The sequence below is a fragment of the Peromyscus leucopus genome, chromosome X (assembly GCF_004664715.2).
Source record: "Peromyscus leucopus breed LL Stock chromosome X, UCI_PerLeu_2.1, whole genome shotgun sequence".
NCBI lineage: Eukaryota > Metazoa > Chordata > Mammalia > Rodentia > Cricetidae > Peromyscus > Peromyscus leucopus.
In genome coordinates, this window is record NC_051083.1 from 131,191,697 (window position 1) to 131,212,792 (window position 21,096).

A 21,096-nucleotide genomic window follows, 5' to 3' on the forward strand; every position below is an offset into this window, starting at 1 on the left:
ACTACTTTCTTCCACAGATGCCTACATAGCCCTTTAATACTACATCCATCCTTTCTGTAAAAGTGAAAGACAGTTATGTCCAACCCAGTCCCACTGTGTTTAAAATGACTAAATAGGTTTTCTATCTCAGGAACCCTTGTGAAACATAAATCTAGTGGGGGCTATAACCTCTCACAAACAAATAAATAGATAATGATTATGACAGGTCTTATGGATACTGAGTGGAGGACATATATGTGGCTGTCCCAGAGATACGCCTCATATAAACAACTGTCACTGTCATTTCAAGCAGATGGTTTCTAAGAAGCCACTACCTTTACATTGGATTTCTGTAACTGGTAACTAGAAGCTTGAGAAAACTTGTTAACATTCTTAATCAATCAGAGGTATAGGCCAGCAGTCTGAATTAATAGACATTCTGAGTCAGAGTCCTGTCTAAATTACTGAAGTATGATCCAGTAAGCCCTTAAGCATTTCTTCTTTTCTAGTTCTCAGTAGATATGATGATGGTGAATTTGGTGAATAATACAAACACAAAGCAAGAGAGCCTAGGACAGTTGTTTGTATTTTGTTGACTCATGATTTGATATTGTCTCATTTTGCGGTGATTTGGTTTTTGGACTATAAGTCATGAAGTCTTGTCAAGGTTGCACCTAAGTATCTCTCTGATCTGCCCCCACTTCTCTACACTCAGTGCCTTTGTCTGTGGATTGTTGTAGCCTTTCATAATTGGCCTCCTCATTCCTGTCTCATGTCTCTTCCAGACCATCTTCTCTGTACACATGTCAGTCTCTTCCTTTGATTCTTCACTGCATTGTAATTACTTTCAGAGAGAAGTCTAGTGTTCTTAGTTCCATGTTTGAGCCTCTTCACACTTTGACTTCACTTTTCCTTTCTTGAACAATGGCCACTGTTTAGTAAAAAAAAAAAAAAAATCATGCTCAGCTGCATATAATTATATTTTTTTCTGCCTGCTTCTTACTCTATTCTATTATGTAGTTATCAAGAAATCTTAAATCTTAATTTCTACTGCATGTATTAATACTGGGTTTTAATATAAAAACTAAGTATGGATATATCATGAAAGAAGAGGATAATAAGAAATTGGAATGTCATTTAAACCATCCCTTGTCTCTGTATCTATTATTGTTCTCTCCTTATGTAGCAGTGGCACCACTCAGGACTGAACTGTAAGTAGAGCTACTGTATAAATCAGTCTGGTAGGCTATTTCATAGCTCATTAACAGAGAAATAGGTCACCTATCCAATGAGATTCATTCTGTTGTAATCCTCTCTCTTATACATTCACAAAAATGGCTGACCCAGTTTCAGAAATGACTTCATGGTTTTCCCTCAGTTCTCCAATATACCAATGAGAGGTATATTTTCAAACAATGTCTGAGTGAGCTGTCATCTTCTCTGGATATGATTATCCAAGGGGCGATGGTTCAAATTGACTTTGGTAGAGTATTGTCTAGAAAATGGGTCAGGTGCAATAAAGTCATTACAGGAGATCAGTGAAGAGAGTATTTTAAAATAGAGGTCTCAAAGGATTTCAAACAAGGGGAGAGTGAAGCTCAGGAACCTAAAACCAAAGGGAAGAAACAGATTTTAGGGGCAATGTGAAAACCAAAAATAGGAGGAAAGAAATTGAGACATTAGAAAGGCCAACAGAGAGCTTAGAAGGGTGTAGATTGGAATGTGGGCATAAATATCGACAGAGTGGAGCATTATGGAGCTTGAACTTAATGGAATTTATGTGGCTAAAACTCTGACCAAGTCTGAAAATTCATCCTATTAAATCTTGATGCACTTCTCAAAAGCACTTAGCATTAGAATTGAGCCCCAGTGCATAGTGCAAAGAATTTCAGGCACTGGGTTCTGGGTCCCTAGTCAGTGCAGCTATCTTTAATGGGTTGCAGTATTTCTTTGAATTATTACCCTGGAGGCTTTATCTACAGAGCAATCCCAGTATTTTTCTAAGCATTTGCATTCTTTCCCTGGCTCTATTGACAGGAAGCTGACATATGTTAGTGAAGTTTATTTGCCCTTGTTAGGGAGCAGGAAAAATTAAATGACCAGAAAACAGATACCACTCAAACATATACAAATAATCAGATATGATAATCTTCACATATTCAGAAGTTAAAATTATTGTTAAAACGTGTGTGTGTGTGTGTGTGTGTGTGTGTGTGTGTGTGTCCATGTTAATTTAGGTCTATACTTATTGGGGGAATTTTTATTTCCCATTCTTGAAACCTTTCCTTGCTTCTTTTTATAATTTCTATACCACACTAAGATGATCAAAAGTCCAACCAACTTTATGGCAAAAGGTCAGCTATCCAATTGAATCATATCATTTAAGCAAATAATTTTTTGTTTAAAAACATCACGGTAATTTTTTTAACATTGCATGACACTAAATAAGAGTAATGTATGTAGTTGTGTCCAGAAGAATTTTTTAGAAACTTAATCTGAAAACAGTAAAAGCTTTGTTTATGCCCAGGGGAAACTGAAAATTGTTTGCAAATTTTGTTTTCTTAAAAATGAAATTGTTAATAAATAGAAATTTATACATGGTTCTATCATAAGTGTTTGGTTTTATTGTTTTTATTTTTATTTTTGTTTTTGTTTTTGTATTATGATGAAAATATACTGGTGTGGATAGCTTTGCATTTTGCTGCAGTTTCAATTTCTTATTGGTGTTGTTTGCAAATGGGAGATCCAGTATTTCATATTAACTGGCACAAATAACCTGTGAAAAAATATAGCACTAATGTATATAGTGACATCATCCTAAAGGTCATTTGCTTCATGGACTAATGTTGGCTGTGATTTAAGATTGACTAAGGCTCCAGTTGCTTCAAAACCAGGAGCCTTGTACAAAAGTTTAATGGAACTGATACATTTTAATGACTGACTAGTTTTGTCACCTAGCTGTAAAATTTTGTTCACATTCATAATTCTGCCTTTTTTTTAGACCTTGTGTGGTGAGCACTATGAGCATTGTAAGTATAATTAGTGTTAGTTATCACGTAGTAAATGGTAATCTCTCCTCCCTTCTGTGAATACGATAGAGAATGCTGGAATCTTACCACTGATAGTCTGGTGGTGTCTGCTAGCTATATGGAAATAAGACAGGTAGCGCTACTAAAGATTAAAAAGTCCACAAAAGTGCTGTCTACAATACATGCTATGTGTTTTTACTGGATGTGCAGCACGTGATTGTTATCTATTCTTATGAAAGAAAATAAGGATTCAGCCTCAGCTAGAGGGGGCCTAATATCAACCTTACAAAAAAGGAATAAATATACTTTGTATGTTCTTACACATTCAGGACGTGGGAAAAGGCTTTTAACCTTAATATTTGTGCATACATGTGTAGAATCCAGAATGCTCTGTATTCATACATTGGTGGGGTGGTATTGTGTTCCCCAAAATATTATGCATGCTAATAAACTTATCTGGGGTCACAGAACAGAGCAGCCACAATATTAAACATAGAGGATAGGCAGTGGTAATACACACCTTTAATCCTAGCTTTCCAGAGGCAGAGATCTACCTGGATCTCTGTGTGTTCAAGGATACATCCAAGCATGGTGACTCATGCCTTTAATCCCAGAAAGCGAGCCTTTAATCCCAGGGAGTGATGGCAGATAGTAGAAAGGTATATAAGGCGTGAAGACCAGGAACTAGAAGCATTTGGCTGGTTAAGCTTTCAGGCTTTTGAGCAGCAGTTCAGCTGAGATTCATTCTAGATGAGGACTCAGAGGATCCTAGTCTGAGGAAACAGGATCAGCTGAGAAACTAGCAAGGTGAGGTTGGCTGTGGCTTGTTCTGCTTCTCTGACCTTCCAGCATTCACCCCAATAACTGGCCTCAGGTTTGATTCATTAATAAGACTCTTTAAGATTTGTGCTACACATTGGTGGTTGCTTTTATATGTTTGCAATGATTCATTTTTATTGGTATCCACACATTTCCCCAAACACATCTTTTCATACTTTTTCCTAATTTTAGGGTTTTCTAAAGCTAAATGAAGTAGGTCCAGCAGAGTTCCTGAAATGATAACAAAGAATACCCTTGTGTTCTGTGAGAAGACACAGAGAAAAAGAGAGGAGTCATTTAACATTGCTATATTTCAGTAATTAGGAAAGGTATTCTGAGAAGAGTAGACCTACACCATGCCTAAAATAGTTGGACTGACTTATTAGACATTGGTTTATGGGAATATCCAGAACAAGTTTCTCAGAGATTGATTGAGAGTTAGGTTTTGAACTTGGTCTTGAATGATAAATCCAATTATGAATCTGGATGACAGGTCATATATATTCATATTAGTAATAGATAGAGAGAAAGGAATATAAAAATTGAAGACAATAAAAAATGATAGGCATATTCTGGGAAAAGACTCATTTGTCTATAACTAAAGGCTTGTAAGATTACGATGAGTTAGGGCTAAAAATACTATTTTTATTTTGAATATATAGGCAGTGTAGAAGTCAGAATATGATTATATACTACACACTTCAGTTTTCCTGACTTCATGGGTAGTTGAGGAACTCTAAAAATGCTAAAATAAGCCTCCTTATTGGTTGGTCAATACAATGTGGTCATCCCTGAAACCACATATATACCACCAACAAAGTGAACAGAGTATGTTGCGCTTAGGCATTTGTACATAAACATACATACATATAGATATATGTAGCTATAATAATCAAAGAAAAAGAGGGTATCAATTTGAAAGTGAGAGGCATGGGAGGGGGCTGAAAGAGGAAAGGAAAGGGGGAAAGTGATGTAAGTCTATTTTAATTTAAGGTGTATTTTATAAAAAGCTAATTTCCCTTATAATTCCTGCAGGAAATTCTGAGCTCTTCCTCTGTGAGATGGCTCAAGGTTTGCTAAGATAAAGCCAGGAAGCCTATTCCATTGTGTATGCCTGCTTCTCATTCCTTTCATTCCTCCTTTCATTTGCTCATCAGAACTAATCAAACAGTGGTACATAGAAACACTTGCATTAACACAATTTTGTTTACTGCTCATTCTCTTTCTTGTTTCTTCAAGTCCTACATTTTTCTCACATGTATTATTTTGTTTCCTAAGGTTGTATACAAGTAACTGTAGCCATCAGCTTCCTGAAAAATTGTCAGTCATATCAAAATTCCATTTTTCAAAGCTAAGAGATTATTTACTTTCCATTCATCACTCTTGACATTCTTTGTTTTTAAGTCCATTGTCTAATATTTTCTTTTTGATTGAAAATAAGTCAAAAGATTATTTTATTCTCATTCTTTAATATGACATCAAGAATGTTGTACAAATGTGATTGTTCACTATTACTAATAATAAAACTTAAACCATTACACTTCATTTTGATAAAGGTTTGTGATCCCTCATGAGACAGCTGAAAGCAAATATTTCTGTGAGGGCATATGTGGTGTGCTTGCAAAGCACAGTTTCAAGGAGTTATACTGGTGTGTGGGATCTACTGGGGTGTCTCAGTTTGTGAGAATTTGATAGGTTTTTTGTTTTGTTTTGTTTTGTTTGTTTGTCTTTACATTTCTTGACCTCTTGTCACACAAGATTAAATTGCTTCCTTGGTAGATCACTGATGATCTACTTCTTCTTCCCAGGTAAGCCTAACTCCATTTTGTTTGTAAAGTAAGTTTAGACAATCCCTTCCCATTTTCCAAGACTATCCACATGAGAACAGAGTGACGAGCATGTAGCCATTCACATTCTTCTTTACCATGTTTTATAATAACCTAAAAGTTACTAAGACTAGGTAAACCGGGTGGTGGTGGTGCACTCCTTTAATCCCAGCACTCGGAAGGCAGAGCCAGGTGGATCTCTGTGAGTTCAAGGCCAGCCTGGACTACCAAGTGAGTCCCAGGAAAGGCACAAAGCTACACAGAGAAACCCTGTCTTGAAATAACCAAAAAAAAAAAAAAAAAAGACTAGGTAAATGTGAACAAATGGAGTATATTTGGGAAATGAATTGAAATTAAGCCTACAGGATTATTATACTCCAACTTTTTAATAATAGCTATATAGTACAAAAGCATTAAGTTGTGAACTTATCAAATAGCCTTCTAATCCTTTTTTTACAACCCACTAAAATAATAGAGGATGGAAAACATCTATTTTCATATTATGTCCAGGAAATTATTTTGACAGGTTCAGTATACAGCAAAGTGATAAGCCTTTGTTATGTGTGTTCCAAATCATCCTGTTATCACTGGATACATCGATTAGTTCAGTACTTTCTGAGACAGCCATAAAAAAGGATGGCATTCATTTTGTGTTAAAGAATAAGAAAAAATGATAGGTAGATAGACATATTGATTCCACCCAAATAGTAAATATAAAGGGCTCTAGAGGTGAGTTGTAAAATTCTTTATAGGTGCTGTAAGTCTGTTTAGTATTTGTAATTACTGTGAAAGCAAATAATCTTTAATTAACCATTGTTTTAAAAGTGGAGAATGCTTTGATTGCCAAATTGAGTTTATTGTATGGATGACAATAACAAAAGCCTACTGCTGTAATACAATGTCTCAACTTGACCCAGTCCTAACAGGTTCTTAAATGATCATTATTCACTTTTCACTTACAAAGAAACCAAGTCTATTGTCACTTGATTAAAATCATAGAGCTGGCCATGCTCGACCTAGAGCCTAGGTACAGACTGATATTTCTTTGATGGCATTTAGTAGAAGGTATAGTAATGTATATATATTGGTTACTTTTCTAAAAATAGCTTCTTTATTAGCACATTTAGAGCCTGAGTATAATGAGCTGAATTTAGCTTAATTTTAAATTCCCTTTCTGGGTTCATATTTCAAAAGTCTGACGTTGAACATATGAAAGGAACAGTTTTTCTTGTGGTATTACAGGTTACAGTCACATGTTTCTCATTTACAAATATGTTAAGAAGTTGTGTTTTAGCCATATTCCTGGATGAGTAACATGTGACACAAATTGTTAGGGGACATTTTATTGGTTAATCAGGTTTCTGAGAGTTTGTCACTTTGCCGGGATGACTTTAGCAGTATACACAAATAACACAGCTAACAACCAAGACTTCTATAGATGAAATCCAAATATTATTAAGATAAACCTTATATGCAAATGAAAGAATAGTAAAATTTGGACATGGAAACAAGCAATTTGAGGGGGATAAGATTTCTCTCAAATGCTGCAGCTTCTCAACTACATTAATTTCACCAAGTGTTTAGCATATGTGGGTTATAAATGCACTTTGCAAGGAATAGGCAGCATCTCTGACATTTTTTGTAAGTAGTTAGTAGGTGAGTCTGACTGTACGAAGGAATGCTGAAAAGTGGTAGACTGTCTACATCAGAAAATCCATATGTAAATAAGAACACCTAGGTTTTTGGGTGGTATAGAATGAAATAGTAGTATGAAAAAAGATCTTAGTTAAGGTTTTAAGAATGAAAAGAAGTTGAGCTAAGGCTTTGAGTAATGCAAGTGTTGATGGAAAAAGAAAATTGTATCTTAATCACCTGAAATGGACTGCATAAAGACCCTGCTTCCTACGACATAAAGGTATCATGGCAGCTCACTGCATCAAATGGGGACCATAATGGAACTTTCAAAGTATTACAATTTTATTGAAAAGGTTGCCCTATTGTATCATTTCAGGGATAACTATTCATATGGAATACCACATGAATAATGAGTTCTGAATCTGGGTAAAAAGATGGTGCTGGCTTGAAAGTAAAACCATTTTTTGATCTTTGTGTTAAGATTTCTTGTATGCACCCAGGACTTCATGAAAGCTCATTGGGAAGGTTAATTTTCTATAAGAAGTCCCAAGGTGATTTCCATGAAAACCTGCCCAAGATTCTGACCACACTGTTCTCCTGAATACTGAGGCATGCAGGTGGTTTTTGTGTGGCTATACTTATTCATTGGAATAAATGTAGCCTTCAAATTCTTGGTAAGCTAGAAGAAACTAAGTTTCCTTCTCAGTCAAGGTTGATAGGTAGGAAGGGCTCACAGTAGAGACTTTAATCTGAATTCACAATATATCTCAGATGTGTGTGGAATAAAAAAAACCTTTTTAAATATTAGATGGCAAAATTTGCCCAAGAACATACAGCATAATAACACATCCCAAGTTTTTTATTGAACTCTTCTACCATGAATCATGTGCACTGTTGGAAAGATTCCTTAAAAGATAACTCTGATAAGAGCTTATATTTTCCTTTGCCCTTCATTAGATTTCATTCATTCAAGAAACTTTTATTAAGCATTTATTTTATGCCAGGTGCAATGTTAAGGAGCTAGAAACATGACTTGAGAATGCATCACTGTTGGTAGTTTAAATCAGGAAATATAGAAACAAAAATGAGGAAAAAGTGAGAAAAGCGTGTGTTTAATCTTCTCTGGGAGCAAAGAGGATGTCTAAGAGTATCTGAGGTATTTCAGAAATCTTTTTTAAAATAACTAGTATGCTAGGTCTTGATGTAGGATTCAACATTTTTTTGATTCAAGCTCAGAGCAAGTTAAAAGAAGGCCTGATGATGCTGGTGCTGGGAACTCATGATATAAAGCAAATTTTGAGAAGTTCTGAGGTAAAATAGCTGGAAGAATCAAGGGTACTGTGCTAATTCCTAGTAATAAGGAAAGATGTTAATCCATTTAGGTATCAGATTGAACCTTTGTTGTAACTGGAAGGTTCTCTCCCACCCACCAATTCCTGAATAACTACTCAGAGGCTTAATATTACTTATAAAAACTTTGACCATTAGATCAGGCTTGTTACTAACTAACCCTTACACTGAAATTAACCCATAATTCTTATCAATGTTTAGCCATGTGGCTTGATACCTTTTCTTAGTATGGCACTATCATCTTGCTTCCTCTGCATCTGGCTAGTGACTCCACACTCTACCCTTCCTCTTCCCAGCTTTCTTAGTTTGGTTTTCCTGCCTATAATTCCTGCCTAGCTACTGGCCAATCAGCATTTTATTAAACCAATTCGAACAACAAATCTTTACAGTGTACAAGAGGGTCATTCCACAACACATGGTCAACATTGTTTTAAAAGGAAATTGACAGGAGAATGGGAACAAGAGGGTCAAAAGCCTGAAAAAGCCACTAAGATTTGATCAGTGAATAAGCTATTGAAATTTGCCAGGACAGAAATGGTTGCAATTTGAATTAGGACAATTTCTGAGATAGACTTTTAAGGTTGGTTCAATTGGATTAAGTAGCTAATTAGATAGGCTATTCAGAGTCCATAGTTTGTTGGGTTGCAATTGTGATTTTATAATATAGGAAAATTAATCATGATGTGCTTGCTTAATTTTCCTTATCCAGTCCTATGTGCAGTTGTTAAAATTATCTCTTTAATGTATATAAACTTTCTTATTTTAATTATTATAAACCTGGAGACTTTGGAAGCTGAGAATGTCAGTATTAGCAATTGAGAACCTAGAGGCCAGGAGGAGGTTTCACTAAATCCTTTTATGGCAGCTAATTATGCAATCAAACTCTGAGTTCTCTACTCCCAAGTCCAGGCAGTTAGTTAAAAGAAAAAAGAAAAGCCGGGCTGTGGTGGCACATGCCTTTAATCCCAGCACTCTGGAGGCAGAGACTGGTGGATCTCTGTGAATTTAAGGCCAGCCTGGTCTACAGGGTGAGATCCAGGACAGGCACCAAAACTACACAGAGAAACCCTGTCTTGAAAAAAACAAACAAACAAAAAACAAAGAAAAGGAAGAATGTAGATGTATCCAACAGTCTTATTAAATAAGAAACACAGAAACAATGTAAAAGAGAAAGCCGAGAGGTCAGAGCTCAGAGCTAAAATCTCACCCTTCCTCCTGCTGTCCCGGCTTCCCAAAAGAGAGCTATTTCCTTGTGTGTCCATAGGTTCAAAGTCATTCTGCCTACTCATTGGTTGTAAACCCAAACACGTGACTGCCTCGTCACTGTCTGTATGTACAGCCCTCTAGGTCTTAAAGGTGTATGTCTCCAATGCTGGCTGTATCCCTGAACACACAGAGATCTATGGGATTAAAGGAGTGTGCCACCACCACCATGCTCTTTCTATGGCTCTAATAGCTCTGACCCCCGGGCAACTTTATTTATTAACATACAATCAAAATCACATTTCAGTACAATTAGAATACTACTACAGAAGAAGAAAAAATCAACACCTTAAAAAAGTTCATATTCAGCCGGGCGGTGGTGGCGCACGCCTTTAATCCCAGCACTTGGGAGGCAGAGCCAGGCGGATCTCTGTGAGTTCGAGGCCAGCCTGGGCTACCAAGTGAGCTCCAGGAAAGGCGCAAAGCTACGCAGAGAAACCCTGTCTCGAAAAACCAAAAAAAAAAAAAAAAAAAAAAAAGTTCATATTCTATTAGTATATGTATGCAGTATGTCCAGAATGCTGAGTCATCATTTTAGTGAGCCCTTGAACATGGTGCCAAGACAGGTAATAATAATGGTTTGATTTGTGGAATGAGAAGATCTTGATACTGGAAGAACTGCACAAATTTTACCAGCTCAGTAGCAACCCATTTTCATGCTTTTATTCTGCACAATTCTTACTAGGGAAGGTCTTTAAAGGACACAGGGAGAAACTTGATCCCAAAACACTTGCTTCAGTAACAAGTACATCGTAACGCTTGATCATTTCCTACACCTTGAAGCTATAGATGTTAATTCTTTGGTATATTCTTAGAAACATACTAGCCTAGGAATATTAAAAAAAAAAAAAAAAACCAACTAACATCTATATTTTGACTTCAACCTTCCTGCCATTTGAGAGTAGGGAGAAAAATCATATCTGTTGTGTGTTTTTGAACTTTCTTGAAATTACCCTTTAAAGTGTAACAAGATTAAAAGGATGAGGCCAATGCCTCATACACATACACACACACAGACACACAGGCACACACACACACACACACAGACACACATGCACACGCACACACATAGATACACACACACACACACACACACATGCACAGACAGACAGACAGACACACACACACATACACACAGTAAACAGTGGTGTTGCTGGAGGACTTCTCTCCAGCTTCCACCAAGCCCCGCAGTCCCACAATCCACGTATAAAATAATCACTCAGATGCTTATAATACTTATAAACTGTATGGCCGTGGCAGGCTTCTTGCTAACTGTTCTTTTATCTTAAATCAACCCATTTTTATAAATCTATACCTTGCCACATGGCTGATGGCTTACCAGAGTCTTTACATGCTGCTTGTCCTGGCGGTGGCTGCAGTGTCTCCTCCTTCTTCCTGTTTCCCCAATTCTCCACTCTCTTTGTCCCGCCTATACTTCCTGCCTGGTCACTGACCATCAGTGTTTTATTTATATAGAGTGATATCCACAGCACTTCCCCTTTTCTTCTTTTTTTAAAAAGGAAGGTTTTAATTTTAACATAGTAAAATTACATATAACAAAACAATTATCGAGCAAGAATTACAGTTACAATATTAAAGAAGATGTCCTATCTATCTTATATTTGTGAGTTAAAGGTTTTATATCTAACTCATCTTTTATCATAACTGAGGAGATTACAACTATCTAGTTTTCAACCACATCAAAGACCTGAGAAGGAACATAATGGTACCTGAGAAATGGTAGATGGATGCAAGCAACTTTCAGGAATCTTGCAAGAGTTGACCAAGACAGCTGGCAGCCTGGACAGTCACCTAATGTTTTTCAGCATTGTTGGTGTATTCAAATTGGCCACAGACCTAGAGTATCTGACAGACCATTTTCAGAAGCAGGAATTCTGAAAGACCATCTTACCCTGTCTTGGCAGAGTACAGTGGTTGCTTTCCTTATGTCCCGCTTGTCCAGGAAGGACAGCATTGCATTCATATTGTCAGCCGTCAAGGCAAGGGCAGTTCTTTGCCCAGTAGGCCATTTTGTGCCAAGAAGACAAACTTCCAAATGGAAATGTCTTAGAAGCCCAACATTCTCTCGGGATCAATTGGTGCAGCCAGGAGCAATTGTGTCTCAGGAAACCAGAATTCCAAGTTATTGAAATGATATATTCTCTAGGTCTATGAAGTGTTTGAAGATTACCTACCTATCTGAAATATATCTATGTATACCTAGAAGACTTAACTAACATGGCTACAAATATGATTATCATAGATGACTAATTATTAATCTATTTTTAATTATCCATTATAATTTTAAATGAGTTACATAAACATAATATCTCAAACAAGAATAGAAATGTATATATATACAGTATAACAAAATTAACTTCAAGTTTGTATCAATAAACTAAAATTTATACCAATGTAAAATATTTTAAACATAAACTAAAATCTATACCAATGTAAAACATTTTAAACAAGTTGTTCTTTAAAAGTAGGTTCATTAATCTACCCTTTTATCTTATCATCTCTATATCCTCCTAAAGAAGAAAAGGGGAAGTGCTGTGGATATCACTCTATATAAATAAAACACTGATGGCCAGTGACCAGGCAGGAAGTATAGGCGGGACAAAGAGAGAGGAGAATTGTGGAAACAGTAAGAAGGAGGAGACACTGCAACCACCGCCAGGACAAGCAGCATGTAAAGACTCTGGTAAGCCACCAGCCATGTGGCAAGGTATAGATTTATAGAAATGGGTAAATTTAAGATATAAGAACAGTTAGCAAGAAGCCTGCCACGGCCATACAGTTTATAAGTAATATAAGTGTCTGAGTGATTATTTTATACATGGATTGTGGGACTGTGGGGCTTGGTGGAACCTGGAGAGAAGCTCTCCAGCAATACGGTGGAGAGAGAGGTGCTGTTTTATGTCAAACCTGTGAGCACTGGTTCATCTCTGAAACAATTAATCAAAACTCATCACAGTATTTTTATGCCTTATATAGTAATACTTTGGAACATTAAAAGACATATTACATTGGGAATAAATTAATGAAGATAGATCTTGTTTGTGAGTTTTAAGTACAACATGATTCATTATATGATTTTCACAGGAAGGTAAATATACTTGTAAATCATATAACCATATACATATAAAAGCTGCATAAAAACAAACAAAGACCATATGTGTTCACTGTTAAGGAAAGATAACTATATTTTTAATGAAAACCCAATAGTAGTGTAAAAATGGTACAAGTTAAAAATTTTTAACTAATGGGTGTTTAAATTTACATCTTCATGAATCACGAGAATATGGTACTAGAGCTAGAAATACCTCTTCCATTTTTACTGATATTCTGAAGTTCAGCTTTTGCATCCCCATTTAATTTGCAAACCATTACTTATTCTAATAATTAGTGTTAACATTCTTGGCAGTAGTCTTTAATTACCCTCAAATTTTAAATGAGGAAAAGATGCCTTGAGAACATGCTTTTAAATGAATATTAATATTTATTTTCAATTGTCCCTTTAATTATTTATTTATGTAGCATTTGAAAGAAGATCTTGAAGGATGAAAGCCAATGACAGAATAATGTTCCACATAAATGGACTGTGTTCTTAGCTAAGGATATGGCATACTGTATTTCTGAGGCATTCATGATGCCAAATGGAAGGCTTACAGCCCATGTATACCAATCTATACAAATTTCCATGAAAATATCCCTGAATATGGTCTCTTAGTCTAATTCTCATGAAAGTAACATTTCACCATTTTTCCCTGGCACATTTTTTTCCTGAGTGTGTAAAACCCACAGTTGTATGTTATTCAACTACAAGCTTTATCACTTTCATTCACTAGAGGAGGCATATCTGTAAATTCTGAGTATCATTTCTGTGACATCTGATTTCAATTATACCTCATAAAGTGATTTTTTCCTTACATATATACATTAAGGTGAAACTAATTTATAAGCATAATAAGTACTATAATTCTGAATAAGCATTCATATCTCCAAGAAAATCAATATCCCCAAAGATTAGAGCATTACAGCTAGCCTGCTCTCAGCTATTATGATGAACAAACCTAATTTCCTGGAAAAGTTGATAGTTATTCATCCAGTTATTAATATTGAGCACATCAAAATACATAATATAGTTCTAATCTTTATGAGGGCTCAAAAATGTTAGAAGACATGATTTTTTTTTCACTTTCAGTTACAGTGAACATTACATAGAAAGTGCTCATTAGATAAATGCTGAATAACTGAATGAATCTCTGGGTCATCATATATATGTACTATAATGACAATAATCATAAGAAAATAGGTATGAGGAGATGTAGCTGGAGGGCTTCTCTCCAGGTTCCCCAAGCCCCGCAGTCCCACAATCCACTTATAAAATAATCACTCAGACACTTATATCACTTATAAACTGTATGGCCGTGGCAGGCTTCTTGCTAACTGTTCTTTTATCTTAAATTAACCCATTTTTATAAATCTATAGCTTGCCACGTGGCTGGTGGCTTACCGGCGTCTCTACATGCTCTTCTCCTGGCGGTGGCTGCAGCGTCTCTCTCCCCCTTCCGCTTCCCAGAATTCTCCTCTCTCCTTGTCCCACCTACCTCCTGCCTGGTCATTGGCCATCAGTGTTTTATTTACATAGAGTGATATCCACAGCACTTCCCCTTTCTTCTTTTTTTTTAAAAAGGAAGGTTTTAACTTTAACATGGTAAAATTACATATAACAAAACAATTACCGAGCAAGAATTACAGTTACAATATTAAAGAAGATGTCCTATCTATCTTATATTTGTGAGTTTAAGGTTTTATATCTAACTTATCTTTTATCATAACTGAGGAAATTACAACTATCTAGTTTTCAACCACATCAAAGACCTGAGAAGGAACATAATGGTACCTGAGAAATGGTAGACGGATGTAAGCAACTTCGGGAATCTTGCAAGAGTAGACCAAGACAGCTGGCAGCCTGGACAGTCACCTGATGTTTCTCAGCATTGTTGGTGCATTCAAATTGGCTACAGGCCTAGAGTATCTGACAGACCATTTTTAGAAGCAGGAATTTTAAGAGACCATCTTACCCTGTCTTGGCAGAGTACAGTGGTTGCTTTCCTTGTGTCCCGCTTGTCCAGAAAGGAGAGCATTGCATTTGTACTGTCAGCCATCAAGGCAAGGGCAGTTCTTTGCCCAGTAGGCCATTTTGTGCCAAAAGACAAACTTCCAAATGGAAATGTCTTAGAAGCCCAACATTCTCTCGGGATCAATTGGTGCAGCCAGGAGCAATTGTGTCTCACGTCAACAGAATTCTAAGTTATTTAAATGCCATATTCTCCAGGTCTATGAAGTGTTTGAAGATTACCTATCTATCTGAAATATATCTATGTATACCTAGAAGACTTAACTAACATGGCTACAGATATAATTATCATAGATGACTAATTATTAATCTATTTTTTAATCATCCATTACAATTTTAAATGAGTTAAACATAATACCTCAAACAAGAATAGAAATATATATATACAGTATAACAAAATTAACTTTAAGTTTGTATTAATAAACTAAAATTTTTACCAATGTAAAACATTTTAAACATAAACTAAAATCTATACCAATGTAAAACATTTTAAACAAGTTGTTCTTTAAAAGTAGGTTCATTAATCTACCCTTTTATCTTATCATCTCCATATCCTCCTATATATCTATATTATATCCCCTTTTCTTTTTTAGAAAGAGATCACATTTATAATCAACCTATTTTAAATAAAAATATTGGTTTCTCTCTGTCCCACACCAGAGGGCTCTTCTGATTTGGGACACAAGAATCTCTTAACCATTTTTTTTTTAAAGCAATATGTCTGGGTTTAGAGGGGGAGTGAGCCAATTCCACCTCTAAAGCCAGCTTGGTATATTTGGGAATTTGGGCGTAGCATGTCTTACTACTTCCTGCTGGAGGGGGGCGCTGTATCTTATGGGGATGCAAAGAAAATTTTAGACCTATGGGGTAGTCCGTGAGGCTGTATTGTTTGAACCAGTTGCCTTGAAACCGCTCTGGATGTTGGATCATCTGGGCCATGGTGTCATCGGAGACCTTTTAGGGGGTCTTGGCTGGTGAAACCTGATGTATCTTAATCTGGACGATGTTATCTGAATCAGTCTTTTTGTGAGCCTATTGCTTTAAACTGCATCCTTCTAAGCCTGAAACAGCGCTGTGGCTGCTGGCTCCGCCCACTTCAGCTTCCCAACATGGCAGTGGTACGTTTTCCGCCAGCTCTGGGAGTCATCAAGTCTCAGAAATAGTGGGTCTAAGCTTTTATCAAAGCAGCATGTAGCCCAGAAACCTTTTTTTAAAAAAATACTAGTAAAGACTAAATCTACTACACAGCATAATGTGCCTCTGGCAGACCCCTCATTCCCGCCATACTGTCGGTCAAACGCACTCGCCAGGAACCCGCCAGTGTTCAAACCCGCGTTGTGCGGCATCTAACTGCCCGAATGAGACAAGAAGCAGGAACCTAGTTTTGGCTCTGTTTAGAATTGGTTTTTAAATATTCTCAGGTTTAAGGTGGAAACTCGAGCCGTTGGGCGCCATTTGTAGCTGGAGGGCTTCTCTCCAGGTTCCCCAAGCCCCGCAGTCCCACAGTCCACTTATAAAATAATCACTCAGACGCTTATATCACTTATAAACTGTATGGCCGTGGCAGGCTTCTTGCTAACTGTTCTTTTATCTTAAATTAACCCATTTTTATAAATCTATAGCTTGCCACGTGGCTGGTGGCTTACCGGCGTCTCTACATGCTCTTCTCCTGGCGGTGGCTGCAGCGTCTCTCTCCCCCTTCCGCTTCCCAGAATTCTCCTCTCTCCTTGTCCCACCTACCTCCTGCCTGGTCATTGGCCATCAGTGTTTTATTTATATAGAACAATATCCACAGCAAGGAGATGTGGTAATAAGATAAAATTAAGACTATTATATGTGCAAGTCTTTTTAATCTGAAGTTTTTGATTGTCCAGTGACTCCTTTAACATTCAGAAGAGCAATGAGATCATGAAGCACAGTTTTATTAATTATAGCAACTTGAAAAATGAATAAGTCAACACCAGGAGGCTTTTGTCAAGCTTATACTATGCGAAAATTTGCAAAGATACTTTAGTATCTTTGAAAAAGACAATATTGAAAACAGTTATGTACTTCCTTTATGAAATTTGTGTATTGCATGGAGAAACACACACACACACACACACACACACACATACACACACACACACACACACACACGACACCAAAGCAAGGTTAATAAATAGGGTTTCAGTGCCAATGGAGCCCATATGAGCAAGAGATACATGCATGCCATATGATAGATCTAGGATGAATATAGATCTAGGATATTCCAAGAAAAACATAGCCACCTCATTGAACCATATAAAGGCAGAAGAAGAAATGGTCCTTCATAAACTTCCAGAGTCTTAGAACTGTTTAAAATGCTGATAAACTAACTAGATCCTCTCTCTAGAAAAACTGGGAATATCCAACCAATGTTTTAGACTTACTAAAGACAGTCTGTAGTTCTTTTTTCTTTTCTTTTCTTTTTTTTTTTTTTTTTGTTTTTCGAGACAGGGTTTCTCTGTGTAGCTTTGAGTCTTTCCTGGAACTCGCTTTGGAGACCAGGCTGGCCTCGAACTCACAGAGATCCGCCTGCCTCTGCCACCCGAGTGCTGGGATTAAAGGCGTGCACCACCACCGCCCAGCCAGTCTGTAGTTCTTTCAGACAGTCTGTGTGTGCACTGATACTTGATGGAATTCATGTATAGGAAGAATTCTAGCTTTAGCAAGAGGCAAAGCTATATTCATAATACCTCAACTCACTTACTTTAGTTACTTGCTTTGGTCAAGTTTCTCAAGTTCTTACAATCTATTTCCTCCTATGAAAAATGTGTATAACAATAACCTCTCAGAGAGTTCGGCACTGAATGTGTTAATAGGAATCGTGTAGCCACATTGTCAAACACCAAACACATTTTACTATTTTCAATACCTACCATGTTACTAATTATTTTCAGCAAGAACAAAGGAATTGACTATGTTGCTAGACTATTATTGAGAGATGTCATTTCTCCATGCTGTCCTATCCAACAGATAAGATTAGACTTAAAATTATCCTGAAAATATTAAAATTATTTTTAATGATCAGAGAAACATTAACTGAGGAAATATAAGACCAAACTAAACTCTAAAATAAGTGAATCAGAAAACAAGCCCAAGTGTTTAGTTACCATGTTCTTGATAGTAGTGGCTTAAGGATACATGCATGGATGTGTACATGTATAGGAACATTAGAATATTATAAGATGGAACATTAGTATATCATGAATCTTAAAGAGTCTTGTTAATAAGATCAAACTTTGTATCTAGTGGCTGTTCTGTCTCTGACCCCAGATAAGTTTATTAGGGTGCACAATATTGTGGGGAACACAATAACACCATATTTCCCCTTATTTTGTCTAAAATTTAAAAAAGCTTATAACTAATACAAGAAAAACTATCCAATAAGTACATACAATATATACAGTCAAAAATTACATTAACAATGTCTAGTCCATTAACATTTGACAGATTCAGACAAAAGCTCCATTAATATATAACAATGTCCAGTCCAGTAACATTTGATAAACTCAAAAAAAATATTAATTATCCTATTTAAAACAAGTAGTTCCTTTTTAAAAGTAGATTCCATAATCTCCATTTTTATCTTATCACATCCATATTCTCTCTTTTTTTCTTTTCATAAAAGTTTCAATCTACCTTTTGTCATCTTTATATCTTCCCCTTTTGCTTTTCAGTGTAGATTCAATGATCTACCCATTTATCCTATTATTTATCTTTTTTTCAGAGTAGAGTCAATGATCTACCTCATATCTATATTGTCTTCTTTCTTTTTTTTTAAAACAAAACCTCTGAATCTAGTCTCCATGTTCAGCTTTTTTTCTTGACCATTAACAATTAACAACTTTTAACCAACCATTTTAAACAATGACAATATCCAAAACTCATTAAACAACCAAAAACCTCCTACCCTACCTCTTTGGAATGTGGGAGTTGTTTTCTTAAAATTACTTCCTGCTTTCTGGAGGTGAAAACATCTTTAGGGGATTCTGAAAAGAAAAGTTTGGGGTTAATTGTCAAGTCCTGTATCACTTGTCCAGTTGCTGCATAATGAGAAAGTGCAGGGCTTGTTTCAAGTTCTTGTTCAAGTAGTCTGTCAGGTTGGATTATCTCAGCTAGTCATCTCAAAATTGTCCTGAGCAGTATGTAGTCCAAAGTCGATCTTTCTGTCATGTTAAAGAGCTTAATGTCTTTACCATAGTCCATGTGGAATTATCGTTGTGGGATCCTGTCATCTTTTTGAAGATTTCAAAGTCATTGTTAGGCGTGGTCATAGTTCGTTGCAGATTTTTTTTTTTGTGCCTCTTCTGTGGTTTGGAGCAATCCCAGTCTGATAAATGTTTGTCTCTCAGAACCATGAATGTTCTTCCCTAGAAGAGAATATCTTCACAACAATTTATCCCCACTATTTGTCTTGCCAAACTTTTCCAAACTGACCTTTGCTGATGCTTTCTTGTAACACGATGGTCCTGGCAATTCTCTGAACAAGCAGTAGTAAACCCTTTGTCCCAGGTAGCAGCATCACCGCAGTCACCAACATGATGAGAAGAAGCCAGTAACTCAAATCAGCAGCCGCTGCCTCCATGGTCCCACTGCCACTGTTTTTGGCTGGGCCCTGGCCACAACTTCTGCTTAGCAAGCCTCCTAGGCTGGCCTCAAACTCGGGATCCTCCTGCGTCTGCCTCCTTCAGTACATCCTACGAGCGTGCACCACCACAACCGGCTAAGTGTAGCTCGGGCCTGAGCTGGGGCCCACAAGGCCACAGGCAAGCAGCTTTTTTATGAATTCGTACCATGAACATTGGGCGCCAGATGTAGCATGAATCTTAAAGAGTCTTGTTAATAAGAGCAAACCTGGCCAGATATTGGGGTGAATGCTGGAAGATCAGAGAAGCAGAACAAGCCACAGCTACCTCACCTTGCCAGTTCCTCAACTGATCCTGTTTCCTCAGACTGGATGCCTGAGTCCTCATCCAGAATGGGTCTCAGCTGAACTGTAACTCAAAAGCCTAAAAGCTTAACCAGCCAAATGCTTAACCAGCCAAATGCTTCTAGTTTCTGGTCTTCACAACTTATATATCTTTCTGTTTTTGCCATTACTCCCTGGGATTAAAGGCTCACTTCTTTGTATTAAAGGCATGTGTCACCATGCCTGGCTGTTTCCAATGTGGCTTTGAACTCACAGAGATCCAGAGGGATTTCTACCTTTGGAATGCTAGGATTAAAGGTGTGAGTGCCACCATTTTCTAGCCTTTGTATCTAGTGGCTGTTCTATCTCTGACCCCAGATAAGTTTATTAGGGTGCACAATATTTTGGGAAACACAATACCACCACACATTAGTGGTTATTTTAATTTACTCTCCCTATCAGAGAGCTTTGTACTTTTCATACTCTCCAGGCACAAACTGCTACCATCCTAGTGGATTTCTCCATGGTTTATGTTGACTTACTAATGGACTGTTGAAGATTTGTGATAGTCCTACCACTTAGATAGTGGATGCAGCAAGATCGGGAGTTCAAGGCCAGCCTGAGCAACATGAAATTCTGTCTCAAAGAAGCACAATAAGATTTTTTTAATTGGAAGAATATGCATATCTGCACAGAAACATACACATACAGATGCACAAAATCATATAAAACAACGGGATTGTAGCAGATGACACATACTGCAGTTGTTATGCAAAGTGATGATGTAGGTAGCAATATTAATATGACATTTGGTGGGGAAATTAAAGGAGGGCAACAGTGGGTGGTTAAATTTAAAATCAAATTATTCAGTTGGTCATTGTACAGGTGACTCAGAGTGGCTTTGTATACTGTGAATATGTTGATTCCTAAGCTTAAAAATATGTAATCCTGATTTTAAGAAAAGTGGTGGAATTAATGCTCATTATATGCACAAAGCCTTCCATTGAGCTTTTCATTGCTTTGTAGTTATTTTCTCCAAAATAAAATGCATAATTATTTGAATATACTTTTAGCACAAGTACCATGTGGGCTAAGCTTGTTCTGGACATCTAAAGT

At 36.8% G+C, this 21,096-nt stretch overlaps 1 protein-coding gene across 4 annotated transcripts in view; it reads left to right on the forward strand.

Annotated features, from left to right (window-relative positions):
• The window catches only part of Aff2 (AF4/FMR2 family member 2), a 638,276-nt gene that overhangs the window by 196,394 nt on the left and 420,786 nt on the right, over positions 1-21,096 (forward strand). The window lies entirely within an intron of this gene.